Source organism: Lissotriton vulgaris, chromosome 1_1 (genome assembly GCF_964263255.1).
Source record: "Lissotriton vulgaris chromosome 1_1, aLisVul1.2, whole genome shotgun sequence".
In the NCBI taxonomy this organism is placed as follows: domain Eukaryota; kingdom Metazoa; phylum Chordata; class Amphibia; order Caudata; family Salamandridae; genus Lissotriton; species Lissotriton vulgaris.
The window spans coordinates 1251777386-1251791343 of NC_141685.1; positions in this window are offsets into that span (position 1 = coordinate 1251777386).

A 13958-nucleotide genomic window follows, 5' to 3' on the forward strand; every position below is an offset into this window, starting at 1 on the left:
TCACAGTATCATGAAATCTATATTAATTAGAACAATGAGCTGAATAAAACAGCAACTGTGCAATGTTTTGTCAATTCTTAGAGAGATAAATAGAAACTACCACACTAGCTTTAAGTTGTTATACTGTTTATAGAGCTAGTGTGGTAGTTTCTATTTATCTCTCTAAGAATTGACAAAACATTGCACAGTTGCTGTTTTATTCAGCTCATTGTTCTAATTAATATAGATTTCATGATACTGTGAAATTCAAAGCACCAAACAAATCCCTTGCCAGCAACTTTTCCTTTAAATAATCTCCACACCGGCCCCCTCGCTGCCGGGGATGCCTGGCTTCACCTTGGGGATGCCCAATAGGGACCAACTCACAGGGAAAGCCAGGACGAGTTCCCCAGCGGTACACAGCGCCAAGAAACCCCAGGGTGAACGTGCGCTCTACAAATTCATACTAACAGGGGCACCTTCTGAAGTAGTTATGAAGAAGTACAACCAGGTAATACTCTACCTCAAAGGGAAGGTGCGTGAAAAAGAAACTGAATAGAATAGATAGAACCACTCAGAATAAAGATGAATCTGTGCATGCATATTATGAACGCCTATTACAAGCATTCAAACAGTATAGTGGTCTAGATAATATAGATATGAAAGATATGACGCATTTCATCTATCGGTTTGTGTCTGGATTAAGGCCAGAAATTTCGCAATGGATTAAGGACTATAAAATTTGCTGGCAGGCTAAGGGGATTGATGACATCCTTAAATAGGCAAAATATTGTGAAGATCAACTCAACAATAAACGAAAGAGTTTAAAAAAAAGTAATCTGGGCACAAGTGAAAATAGCAGAGCATGAGTGTAAGGCTTCGCAAAATGGAAACATGCTGAATAATGATTTGAATTCACAGATGCAGAATGAGGTGCCATAGAAGCAACAGCAGCAGGTAACACAAAACCAGTTACCCCTTGCACCTATGCCAAATTTTAGGAGCAAAGCACAACAGAGTGTGGATACCACAAATTGGGAGGGAAGTGAAAAGATAGGTACAGCAACCTCACAATTTCTTTTGAGTGATACGTTTTTCAGTGAGGACACCTACTGACGGTGACTGAGAGGGGAGGATGAGGCGTGCGTACTTGGCGCCTCCTTGCCGGTAGATCAGTCAGGTCCATACATTGAAGGTAATGTTGAAGGAAATGATGTCACCTTTCTCTTGGACACTGGTCCTACCCGTTCTACTGTGAGAACATCAGACATTCCAAACCCACCCGTCTCGGGAGAAGCGATCCAAGTAGAGCGTGTTTCTAATAAACAAACTAGTACCCCAGTCACAGAACCAATGGAAGTTAGAATAGGCAATTTTAAAGAAATGCATGGATTTGTTGTATGTTATTCAAGTCCAGTGAACCTGTTAGGTAGAGACTTGTTGTGCAAATTGAATTGCACCATCTTTTGCACCCCGAGTGGTGTTGAAATTCAAACCCCAGACGAAGACGGAGTTTATAAATGAATGTTAGCAAAACAAGAAACAGAGAATAAAAAGTTAACTATAGTAGACTTACCAGAAGAATTGCAACAGATTTTAAATCCTGATGTATGGGATTTTACCGGAAAATATGTAGGATTAATGGCAAATGACGATCCAATAAAAGTGATAGTGAAAGAAGGTGCAGTTTACCCAAATACTCAACAGTACAAAATGAGCCCAGAAATAAAAGCAGGTGTTGCAGCAGAAATAACGTGTTTGGTTGAAGCAGGCATTTTACAAGAAATAATGAGCAGTCCATGTAATTCACCCATAATTGGAATAAAGAAACCGAGTGGCAAGTAGAGGGTTGTACAAGACCTTCGCAAAGTTAATAGGATTGTTGTCCCATGCTGTTCAGTTGTGCCAAATCCTGCAGTGATTCTGTATCAGATACCGTGGGAGGCTGGATGGTTTACCGTGATAGATTTGTGTCATGCATTTTTTTCAATTCCATTGCACCCAGACAGCAAATTTATTTTTTCTTTTGCATTCAACAGTCATGTGTACATCTGGAACCGCGTTCCTCAGGGGCATACAGAAAGTCCATCAATTTTTAATCAGATTTTGAAAAAGTGCCTTGAGTCTTTGGTGCTGGCCGGACAGTCAGTCCTGGTCCAGTATATAGACGACCAATTGGTGGCGTCTAAAACTCGAAATGACTGTGTTGTCGACACCATTGCCTTATTGAATCATTTAGGTGAAGGAGGACATAAAGTGTTGCCAGAGAAATTACAATTCTGCACCACGTCAGTGAAATATTTGGGGCACCAGATAGAAAGAGGCGTCAGAAGGGTTACTTCAGAATGAATCAGAATAATTAAAAACATGAATTTGCCTCAAACTCAGAAGGAGATCAGAATGTTCCTTGGAGTTGTAGACTACTGCAGGCAATGGATTGTGGGATTGGCAGTTCTAGCAAAGGCATTGATACAAATGACAAAGAAAACAGCAAAAGACCCAGTAGAATGGGATGATGAAAGCATGACTGCTTTCTTGAAATCACGAGAATGTCTGTGTATAGCTCCAGCATTAGGGATGCCTCACTATTCAAAAGATTTTGCACTATTCAGTGACACACGAGATAATTGTGCACTTTCAGTTTTGGACCAGACTCATGGTCTGATGAGACATCCTGTGGCATATTTTTCTTTCACACTAGATCTAGTGGCATCTGCATTGCCCAGATGTCTGAAAGCAGTAGCTGCAACCTGCATGAGCCTTGAGCAAAGTAAGTCCATTATTATGGAACATCCTGTGACAGTATATGTTCCACATGCAGTTGTGATTTTGTTAACCCGGATCAAAACCCAGTATCTCACTCCTAGTCGGCTGACTAAGTATGAGCGAATCCTTGTAGGTGCAGGGAATGTAACCATTGCTAGGTGTAATATTTTGAACCCAGCAACACTGCTACCTGATTCACACTTTGCAGAAGTAAAGGGGGAAGTCGAACATGATTGCATCGTCTTAACAGAACACAGTACAAAACCACGTCCAGACACAGGAGAAGAGCCATTAATTGATTCCGAATATGAGCTATTTGTAGATGGTTCATGTATGAGACATGAGGAAGGAGGTTTGAGAGCTGCCTATGCAGTGTGCACGTTGGGGTGGTTCAATTGAAGCATCCTATTTACCTGGAGTCAAGTCTGCACCAGTAGCTGAATTGATTGCATTAACAAAAGCCTGCAAATTTGGGAAAAAGTGGAAGGCAGCCATTTACTCTGATAGCCAGTATGGTTACAGGGTTGTGCACGACTATGGCCAGTTATGGATGCAAAGGGAGTTTCTGACTTCTTCATGTACTCCTATTAAAATTGGTCATTATGTAAAAGATTTAATTGCCAAAAGATTTAATTGCCAAAAGAAGTGTCTGTGGTCAAGTGTGCTGCTCATAAATCTGGAAATGACAAAGTGACAGCTGGTAATAGTTAGCCCAACATTGTGCCAAATTTAGAGTGGCTGTAAACAAGAAAATCGAAGTAGGTGAAAACAGCTGCCAACTTATGTTGCTTGAAGGTGTAAGAACGTGGGAAGAAGTGAGAGAATTGCAAAATGAAGCAGAACCAAAAGAAAAGGAATTTGGAGAAAAATAGGTTGTCAGAGAAGGGTTGAAGATGGTGTTATTGTTTACCTTGATGGTAGGCCTGTGTTACCAGACTGTTTGCTTGCTCCTATGACTAGGATGTTCCACGGTGATTCTCATTTGGGAAGAGATGCCATGATACGTCTGTTTAGACAGTCATAGTTCAATGCGAAATTCAGGAACACAGCAGAAGCACTTTGCCAAAGATAATTAATTTGTCAGCAAATGAATCCTGGAAAGAAAACTGTAGTGTTACCAGGAAAGATTGGAAGGCAGAGGGTCCCTTCATACAATTGCAGATTGATTTCATTCAGTTACCCCCTTGTCGAGGACTAAAATATATTCTTGTTACTGTTTGCCTATTTTCAAAATGGGTGGAAGCTTATCCCACAGGTAGGAATGATAGCATCACTGTAGCCAAACTCCTACTCAGAGAATTCATGCAAGGTTCGGTTTTCCAGTAACAATTGAACCAGACCGAGGCTGCCATTTTAATAATGAAATAATTGCCTAATCTGTGAAGCATTCAATGTTAAACAAATGCTGCACTTTGCATACCGCCCAGAGGCTTCTGGAGTGGTAGAACAACTGAATGGCACAATCAAGTCAAGATTGGGAAAAATGTATGAGTCTACCCGATTAGAGTGGCCAGATGCTTTGCCTCTTGTTTTGATGGGACTCAGAAGTATTTCAGATAGGAACACAGACTTGAGTCCTCATGAAATACTAATGGGAAGAGCAATGAGGCAAGCATGGGTGCCGGGACACAAGCTGATAAATATATCTGATGATTTAGTACTGGAGTACTGCAAGGAACTGGCTGACCAAGTGCGTTCTATCTCTCACCAGGTTGGGGAAGACGCTGTTGCCAGACAAGCAACTTCAGCAGATGATCTGAACCCAGGTGAGTGGGTAGTGCTAGAGAAACATACTCGAAAATCTTGCCTTGCACCGAGGTGGGGAAAACCATGTCAAGTGAATTTGGTTACCACCACAGCTGTAAAGTGCAAAGGAGTTCCACACTGGATCCATGCCAGTCATACAAAAAGAGTGACTGAACCTGATGAAATTGAAGCTGAAGGTTGTGCAGCTGAGGTGTCTCAAGATATCGATCCTGAAGTAGCTGAAGTGGAAAAACCAAGCACCAGTCAAGATGATTGGATTCCAGTAGTTGAGATACCAGCAGAATACATGAGAACCAGAAGCCAGACTTATTTAGACAGTCAGAGTGATAGTGAGGACGAGATAGGTCTAGAAGAACGTACTCCGATTAAAGAAATACAAGCCAATGGTAATCTTGAGGAGGATTAGATAATGGAAAATCAATATAGTCAGACATTCCAAATACCTGTCACAGCTCCAGAGTTTGAGGAGGGACAGATAGGTAATAGGGCGGAAGCTCAGGCAGAAGAAAATCAAGGGTTCGAAGAGCTTGAGCAGAACCAGATAGGAGTAGGAAAATGCATTCAGGAAGAAGAAGGTGAATCAAATCAAAGTCAAATTCAGCAGATACCTGAACAAGGCCAGATTAGTAATCAGGCATAAGAAACGGAAATAAGACCTTGATCTAGTCAGATATAGAGGAATACAGAAGACAACATTGAAATAGATGTGCCACAACTAAATGAAAATAAAAGAGCATTGGAAAGAGGCCAGAGTACAGTGCCAGCTAAGAGACTCAGAAAAGGAGACAAGTGGCCTAGGTTTGTCAAAAGATTGAGACTTTGTCTAAAGACAATAAATGAAGAACCAGAACAAGTAAATGAAATAACAAGTCAAGCTGAACAGTCTGTAATACAACCAAGAAGGAGCAGTCCACGACTGAAAAGGTTGAATAATAAATTCAGAGGCCCTGAATGGACTTACATAGTTCTTGAAGATTTTAAAAACTTAGAAATAAGTGACGAAAGTGATGACGAATTGATTGCTGATCAGACTGACAGAGAAGTGAGACCCACTTGAAAAATTTCACAGGTTAAAAGACTGTGTAAAAGTTACAAAGAGGGGTTAAGTCTTCTTGGTCAGAAATGGCTGATTGTACTGTTAATGGAAGACCGAAAAGAAATTGTCTAAAAACATGCTGTAGAATATGCACATGTAGTATAGCGATAGTACTCATAGTATGTGTGATGCTTGACACGAATGTTGCCTCAGAAGTACCAGGAAGGTGATGCTCTTTCCACTGTCTCCCCTAACTGGTTCACCACCTGCCAGAATGATATCACTGCGCAGGAATAGTGATGTCCGTCAAGGGAACACAGGGAGACAAAACAAGGAAAGTGGGGAAAAAAGAAAACACAGGTGTCGTCATGCACCGGAGGAGTAACTGGTATTCCTGGAACCACCGAATTACTGGATACAGGAGTCCTATGTAAATGCAAAGAACAAACGGTTAGTGTAGTAATTGCTAAGTGTATAAGAAAAGGTACTGATTGTGAGAAAGTTACCTACGGGGGGGGGAAGATGAGAAAGCTGGCAAAGTGTAAGGATGGAAGAGATGGCAGCCAGGAATGGTAGTCTCTGTATCCTGTAATATATTGCAACGTTGCAACGTGAGTGTCCTATCTCTGTGCTATGCAGGTAAATGAGTAGATGACAACTTACTGCCTACCTGTGTATAGGTAAAATAAGCCTTAAAGACTGGAACTAGAATCAACAATCCTCTAGTTCCAGGTAACTATAACTAAGCGCCGGGACTAGTATCAATGCTCCTCTAGTCCCGGTCAATATCCAGGGAGGAATAGTCTCGGTCAATATCCAGGGAAGAATACTGTCTTCCAAAAATCACCTTCAATCCACCACGCACCGCGTGGAACACTTAACTCCAATTAATAAGCAAGAAATATCTGGACCAATCCCTTAATAACTCAGGGAAAAGCAGAGGCTTAACAAACAATATAAACGTACTCGCGGGTTTGAATACACAAACGCACTTCAAACTCTAAGAACAGATGCGCACAATAAGGATCTCCTTTCAGATGATAGTACCTGCCTGGTGAAGAACCGACACCCGCCGAAGACCCGACGGATCCCGCTACTCGCCACCACCGTGACCCGGAAACGAGCAACAAGCGACCTCTGAACCAGAACGGAACACGAAGCGTTCAATGCAGGGAAGGGGGTGGTTTAAAGACGGGTATGATCTATCTGCGCATGCTTGGCTCTTCACGCATGCGCTGTGAGTTTGCCAACCAACAGGAACTGAAGCTTGCCAACCACGTCCTCGTACGCAGGCACGACAGTATGGTTAGGACTGACAATAGCTATTACTTACATTATGAGTGGAGACATGAAGAATGATACTAATGAGCTACAAACAATAGATATACCTAGAAGAATGGATACTCAAGAAAAAGCATTTAGCATTAAACAACAGAAGGTAGATTTAGAAGCATCAGACGAGGAAGGACTACATTATACTGGAATTAAAAATAGAACTCACTTAAATGTATTTGCAAACCTATTAGTACACTATGTAGAAGCTATGCAAATAGAAGATTGCTATGTTTGTATGAAGTTACCTACTTCGGTAGCTGAAGGTGTTACCTACCACCATTTACCAGTACCATATGGTATTTCATGTAGTATTTTAGCTAGTTTATTCTATAAGAAAGAACCTTTGCAATATTACTATTCTAATTCAGATGTGATATTTTCTGAACTCCCTATACGTAGTAACCTGAATCCTGTACATACTAAGAGTGATGTAACACGTTATATGGGTGAATATTTTCTAACAATTGGTACAATACATATAGCTGAAGCACACAAGAATAATTTAACATGCTTATTACGTGAAAAAGAGAAAATATTTTTACATTCCGTATGGCGGATCCCAACCCCCTCGATACAAGACAATAATCAAGTCATGCCCATGTGCCCGCACGTGTCATAAAATGTGTGCCTTCCTTCATCCGTGGGTGAGTATGCCTCCAGCTATCAATTAAGCCACCTTCCTCCATTATGCCTCCTTGTACCTCTTGGGAGTTATTATAATGATGTGCAGCTGGATTAGACCTGTCCTGGGCTGGGTTAAGGGCCACGTTGAAGTTCCCACCCCAAATGACATGTGTGAACCCCAAAGTCAATATTCTTCCCCATAGCAAAGTGAAGAAGTCAGGAGTATCTAGGTTAGGGACATAGCAAAGCCAGTGTGACCGATTCTCTACCAAGCCTCCCCATGCTATGACATATCTCTCTTGTGGGTCTTCTATTGCTCCCACCAACACAAACAACTGCATCCTGGTCAATGCTTATATTCACCCTAAAGGAAAGAAAAAAGCAGCGGAGGACTTATATGCCTTCATAGAAGAGTGCATCACGGGGGAAAAAACAGCGAACCTAGTACTCACTGGGGATTTCAACCTCAATCTTATGGGAACAACACAAGAGGAGGGAATTATGGCACAACACACATCTTGGGCCCTACCACAACAAGGAAAGCCACAAACTGCCAAACAATCAAAACTGGGAAAAAAGGTACTTGAGGCATTAGAAAACTTCAACATCAGGGCACTAAATGGCAGGTTTGCAGGGGATAACCCGCCAGCCTCAACTTTTCACTCAAGAAAAGCGAACAGTACACTAGATTATACCTTCATGTCACTTCCACTTTTCCAACATATAATATCCTATCGGATGGGGAACCAAATAGATAGCGATCACTGTCCTCAGGAAATTACCATGGACCTTGCTAGATCGACTTACGAGCGTTCAACGGCTCCTAAAAAGTCCATCTATACCATAAACTTTAAAAAAATTAAGTATTCGGCTGCAACGGGTGAAATCTTGATAGGACTGGCAAAACAACATTACATGGAGCGTACAGGCCTCAACGAAGTAGCGAAATGGGTGCAGTTTACTAACACCCTGGGGCAACATGCAACAAAGCCCAAAGTGCACACAAGGACAAACAAGCAGGGTATCCTTCCCCAGGCACATAGAGGGAAAATTAAAGAAATGAAAAACTCAATCTCTAACTTAATGAGAGCAGTACAGCTGGACCATAATAACAAAGGGAAGTCGGATCAACTCTCTAAATTAAAAGCTTCATTAAAAAAACTAAAGTGGGAAGCAAACAGAACTATAGAGGAACAACTTTGGGCAACACTTCATGAGGACATAAAAAAGAATGACGGGGCAAGGTTCTGGAAAACAATAAATTCATTAACGCACCCTGCAAAAATGGAGACCACATCAAACATCACAGAGGCAACCTGGGCAGCTTATCTCGATAACCACTTTAACCGAGACTTGTCGGCTAATCAGAATATGAGCAAACCTAATCCCGGACAAGCCCATGATGTCGGTAACATGCCACAAAGGTGCCCAATCAACCAGGACATGGTGGGTGACACAGATCATATATTACTGCAACCCAAAATCAAGCGGCAAATAAAGAAAGGAAGAAGGGAAGGTGCGCCGGGTACAAATGGGATCCCGCCCGTCCTCTTCAAACAAGACATGGACTATTGGGCAGCGGCACTTGAACCCCTTTTTTGGGAGTTCAGGTACACTAACATCATGCCAGACACTTGGAAGGGTTCCATCATTGCCCCCATATATAAAGCAGGGGACAGGGGCCTCCCTCAAAACTACCGGCTAGTTGCCTTAATCGATAATGACGCGAAGTATTTTGCAGGGCTCATACTGGAAGAACTACAGGCATGGGCCACGATGAAATCTCTTATACCTGTTAATCAAACAGGCTTCGTCAAAGCAGTGGGAACAACAACAAACATATTGACTATGGGTATGCTTATAGACAAGGCAGAGATGAAAAAACTGCCCCTACACCTCTGCTACATTGATTACAGAGCTCGTGCACTTTGTGGATAGCGCACTGCAAGGACGCGCTCACCGGCTTAAGAGACAGGCGAAACCGGACCTCGCCGCACCCGCTCCGCGGGTGCCGCATCGTTGGATTTTGCGAGGGGCATCAGCCCAAGACTCTGACGTGGGAAATCCCTCTCCATCAGTGGCTGAGGGCTGCAGGGCTGCGAGCGTCAGGGACTCCATTACCCAGGAGTCCCTGCTAGACCGGCATCAACTTCCGGTCCGCTCTCCCTGGCGGCCCGCCCACCTCCCTGAACGCCGGTATAACTGGGACCAGCCCTCCCGCAGCGCGGGACGCAGCCCGGAGAAAAGACCGGGCTAAGAGCGGGCCGTTTGAGGCCGTTCGAGGACGGCAGCGGACGGCCCTGGCCCTCAACCCCTGGCCTGCTGTGTTACAAGTAAGATAGGCGATATTGTGCCCCAGAGCGGGTTTGGGTCTTCGAGTATTCGTACTGACTAACAGGGCGGACTATTAAGTTATTATCCCACCTGTACAAAGAGCGTACCTAGGTCCGATCACAGAAGTTGGTGTTAACTCTGAAATTATGGTTTTAAGATCTGGTAAAACACGCAATGTCCAAATTCAAACACCCACAGGAGTGGTATCAGGTCCATTAGACGCTTTTATCACACGAGCCACGGGTATCCTGGAAAAGGAAATAGCAATGGTGGAAAAGCGTCTTTCCATTGATTTAGTCAGCGGAAAACGCTCTTCACTAGGTAGGTTGGCCAAGATCCCTAGCCCTGTGCCACCTGCACAAGCACATGCAGCTTTTAATTGTATACACCTAGACACCACGGAAGCTATTGTCCACATGGATAGCGAGGGGACTGATCCTCCCGCTCACACAACACTTTTTCCTAAACATCCCCTGGACGACCATGAAGTAACAGGGGAAATTGAAACCCAGGATAGCCAAAACACCAAACAAAGTTCTGATTCTGTCGATTTCTATCCTGACTCACCCAAAGTAGATTCTAATGATCCAGCTCACACAGATTTCACAGGTATAGACAAGGGTTCAAGGAAAAGAAAACAAGACACTAGCTACAAGGGAGGGAGAGAACCCAAGATGCCGAAACTAAAAGACCCCGTTGGTAATCCTACATCGGGATCAGGCCATCCAAGCGGAAACCAATGCACAAACGCACTGACTAACACCCTATGCCCCTCCCTTATCTCCTTAGGTTCCTCAAACCCATGCCCAACATGCCTAAGCAGCGATGATTCCCTGCTGGCAAAGATAGAGGCTCTAATGAAAAACCTCCTATCACCTGTCCTGGAGCGGACTAGATTAATGACACTGAAAATAAACTCCCTGGAGGCCGTAGTTAATGCGAATTCTGCCATATTATTGTCTCTATCGGACATAGATTCCGGGTTGGCTAAACACTCACACTCACTTTCGGCCCCAAAAACAACTAATATTCCATCTAGTCTCATTGATAACAATCACAAACCACCTGGGCCGGTAATAGATAGTTCTAACAAAGGGGGTGCTCATAAAAATTCTCCAAGCAAGGTACCAAAGGCCCCGCCCCAACGCTCTCATATGATGAAGCCTATGAATAAACTGGACAGATCAACCCCTGCTAGATGCCAATCAACTAAACCACCCCCTCAGGTAAAACCTAATACAGCCACCCATAGCCTCCCACCCCATAGGCCCCCAGCAAAACACCAAAATACCCTTAATCCCTTGGTAAGGAAACAACCCAGGCATCCTACGCCTCGGGTCGACATCCCTATAGAGGCAACACCTTATACCATGGTGCTGACCGGTGTAGCCCCACTGCCATCCGGTAAAAGGGAGACTCATGACGACCTGCGCAACAAGGTTATCTATTGGTTGAATAAAAACAGACCCCTACCCCCATCCTCGCCAACAGAAATCTTATTTGTAAGAAGGGTTGACTGGGTGGGCCAGGGCCCCAAGGATTTGGAGGGCGATTGTATTTTAATATCGTTCAGGGATTCCTGGGTGGTGGATACAATCTGTAGAGAAGCTAGGTTTGCCAGGCAGGGGGACGTCCAAACATTAGACCTCTCTTATTTTTATCCCCAAAGACAGGCTCACACCCAGAAGGCCCCCAAACAGGGACGAACCACCACTAGGAACTACCCCATGACACCGCATTTACCAATTTTTCCACCACTATTCAACCGCTTTGGCCCCCTGTCTGATTTGGAGGCCATTGATTGACTCCATAAACCATCCCAAACACCTGAACCCGTAGAAAATGCCGAACCTGGGATAGGGGGCAAGAGGCAGGGTCAGGCGCCCACTCAGCTCACAATCATGGTAGAGGAGTGTAAAAGGGTCCCAGCACCAAAAGGAAGGGTTACACCATTTTCAAGGGCAGGGGGAACCTCCTTGTCGTTGATAGAACATAGTTCCACAGGGAGATCTGAAAATGGACTGGATGTTGGGACAGGACAGGATACGTTTGTAGCCTCTGAGGTGGTGGCCCCCTCTATGGTACCTACATCGGAAACTCTTGCCCTAGTGTCCTGGAACATCGCTGGGATTAAAAGTCGAATCCATTCTGGTGACTGGCTCGAGTTCATGGATAAATACGATATCATCCTACTCCAGGAAACCTGGGCTGTCGACCCAATATTTAGGCAGGGCTATGTAAATTTTTATAAAGCAGCCACTCGAAGCGCTATTGGGAACACCAAAGGGAGAGCCTCTGGGGGGCTACTGATCTGGGTGAAACAATCCCTGGGTTATTGTATTACGGAGATAAGTGTACCAAACCCGGACCTCCTCATTGTTAGGCTGAGAAAGACTGGCTATCGGGACTTGATCCTGTTTAACATATATGCACGAGGCCTGCCAGGTGGCCGTACGCCACCTCTGTTGGAGGTGCTTGAATCTGTTCTGGCAGCCCTTGATAGTACCAACGTCATTCTGCTTGCTGGGGACCTAAATTGTTGTTTTGAACCCCTATTAGACCCTGGGGACTGTTGGGGTTCTGTGGAGGATGTAGTATGGGGCATACCCGACCTGTTGTCGGTCAAACCAGTACCTGCCACAGAGGCAGCGGTGAATTGGACGGCCTTTTGTCTTAACAGTGGCTTTCGGGCCTGTAATGGCCGAACTAAATCAGACCAGGGAGCCAACTGTACATTTGATAACGGGCTAAGAAGAAGCCGCATCGATTATATCCTGTTGAAAGTGGGAGATTGGTCCCTGATGATAGATATGGAGATAACTCCCCGCCCAGAAAGTGACCATAATCCCTTGACCTTGCAACTAAAGATGCCAGGACTTGCGAGATTAGAGGAACCCGGTATCTCTCAGACGGGGGACACCTACCTAACAAATGATAGGAAGAGGGTAAAATGGTCTAAAATCGAGGGGGATGAGATATTGAGAAATAAGGTTACTAGCGTGGTTGCCAATACTTATAACAAAATGCTGACCCACGCAGAGTTGGGGGACAACACCAGAGAAGCTGACCTTATTATAAATCTCCACAATCGTTGTTTTGATGACCTAAAAATTCTGCTTTCGCAACCTTGCCGACAGGGAAACAACACAGCACCTACTCGCCCCCATAAATGGTACAACAAAAAATGCAGGGAAGCACACACCGTCCTGGTTAAAGCAGTCAAGTCTCGGAATATAGGTTTGGTGAAAGCGGCCAGGTCATCCTATAGGAAAACACAAGGGGAAGCTAAACGGGAGTGGGAGGATAAATACTGGTCCGACCTCTTGGAAGCCTCCATGTCTAATAACCCCATCAAATTTTGGGAAATAGTGAAGTGGGGGAAGGATCCGGATGGACGCATCCCCACAAACCATGTGCCCCCCAACGAATGGGTGATCTTCTATGCAACCCAGTTCTGTGCAGTGAATTCTTCTATACCACCTAGTACTTTAGAAAAGACATTCCACCCCACCACCCAAAGTGAGACTATCACCTTCACAGAAGGAGAGGTCGAGCTCGCATTAAATCTCACCACGCGAGGGAAAGCGCCAGGTATGGATCTTATACCTGCCGACTTGTTCAAAGCTAATCCCGCCCTGTGGATACCATACATTCTCACGGTGGCAAACTCCATAGCTGCAGGTGCAGGTATACCTAAATCTTGGAAGGGGGCGGAGATCCTGCCGATTTATAAAAAGGGCAATAGGTCTAATCCGGGCAACTACCGCCCGATTAGTCTTATTGACTCTATGCAAAAACTCATCGCCCGCATGGTTCTGGGCAGGGTCCAAGGATGGATCGAGATGGAGGACATTTTATCCCCAATGCAGGCGGGCTTCAGATCGGGAACCAGCACCATCGACCAGGTGTTCAGATTCTGTCTGATTTACTGGAAGGTGGTGCAGCTTGGCGGCGGTACCATCTTCGCAGCGTTCATCGATCTGAAGTCCGCCTTCGATCTAGTACCGAGGGGAAAAATGTGGGGAGTCTTGAAGACTCTAGGAATGCCAACAGAACTGCTCGATTTGATAATCAAATTGCATGAGGACAACTTTGCAAGGGTAAGATGGGGTGGACA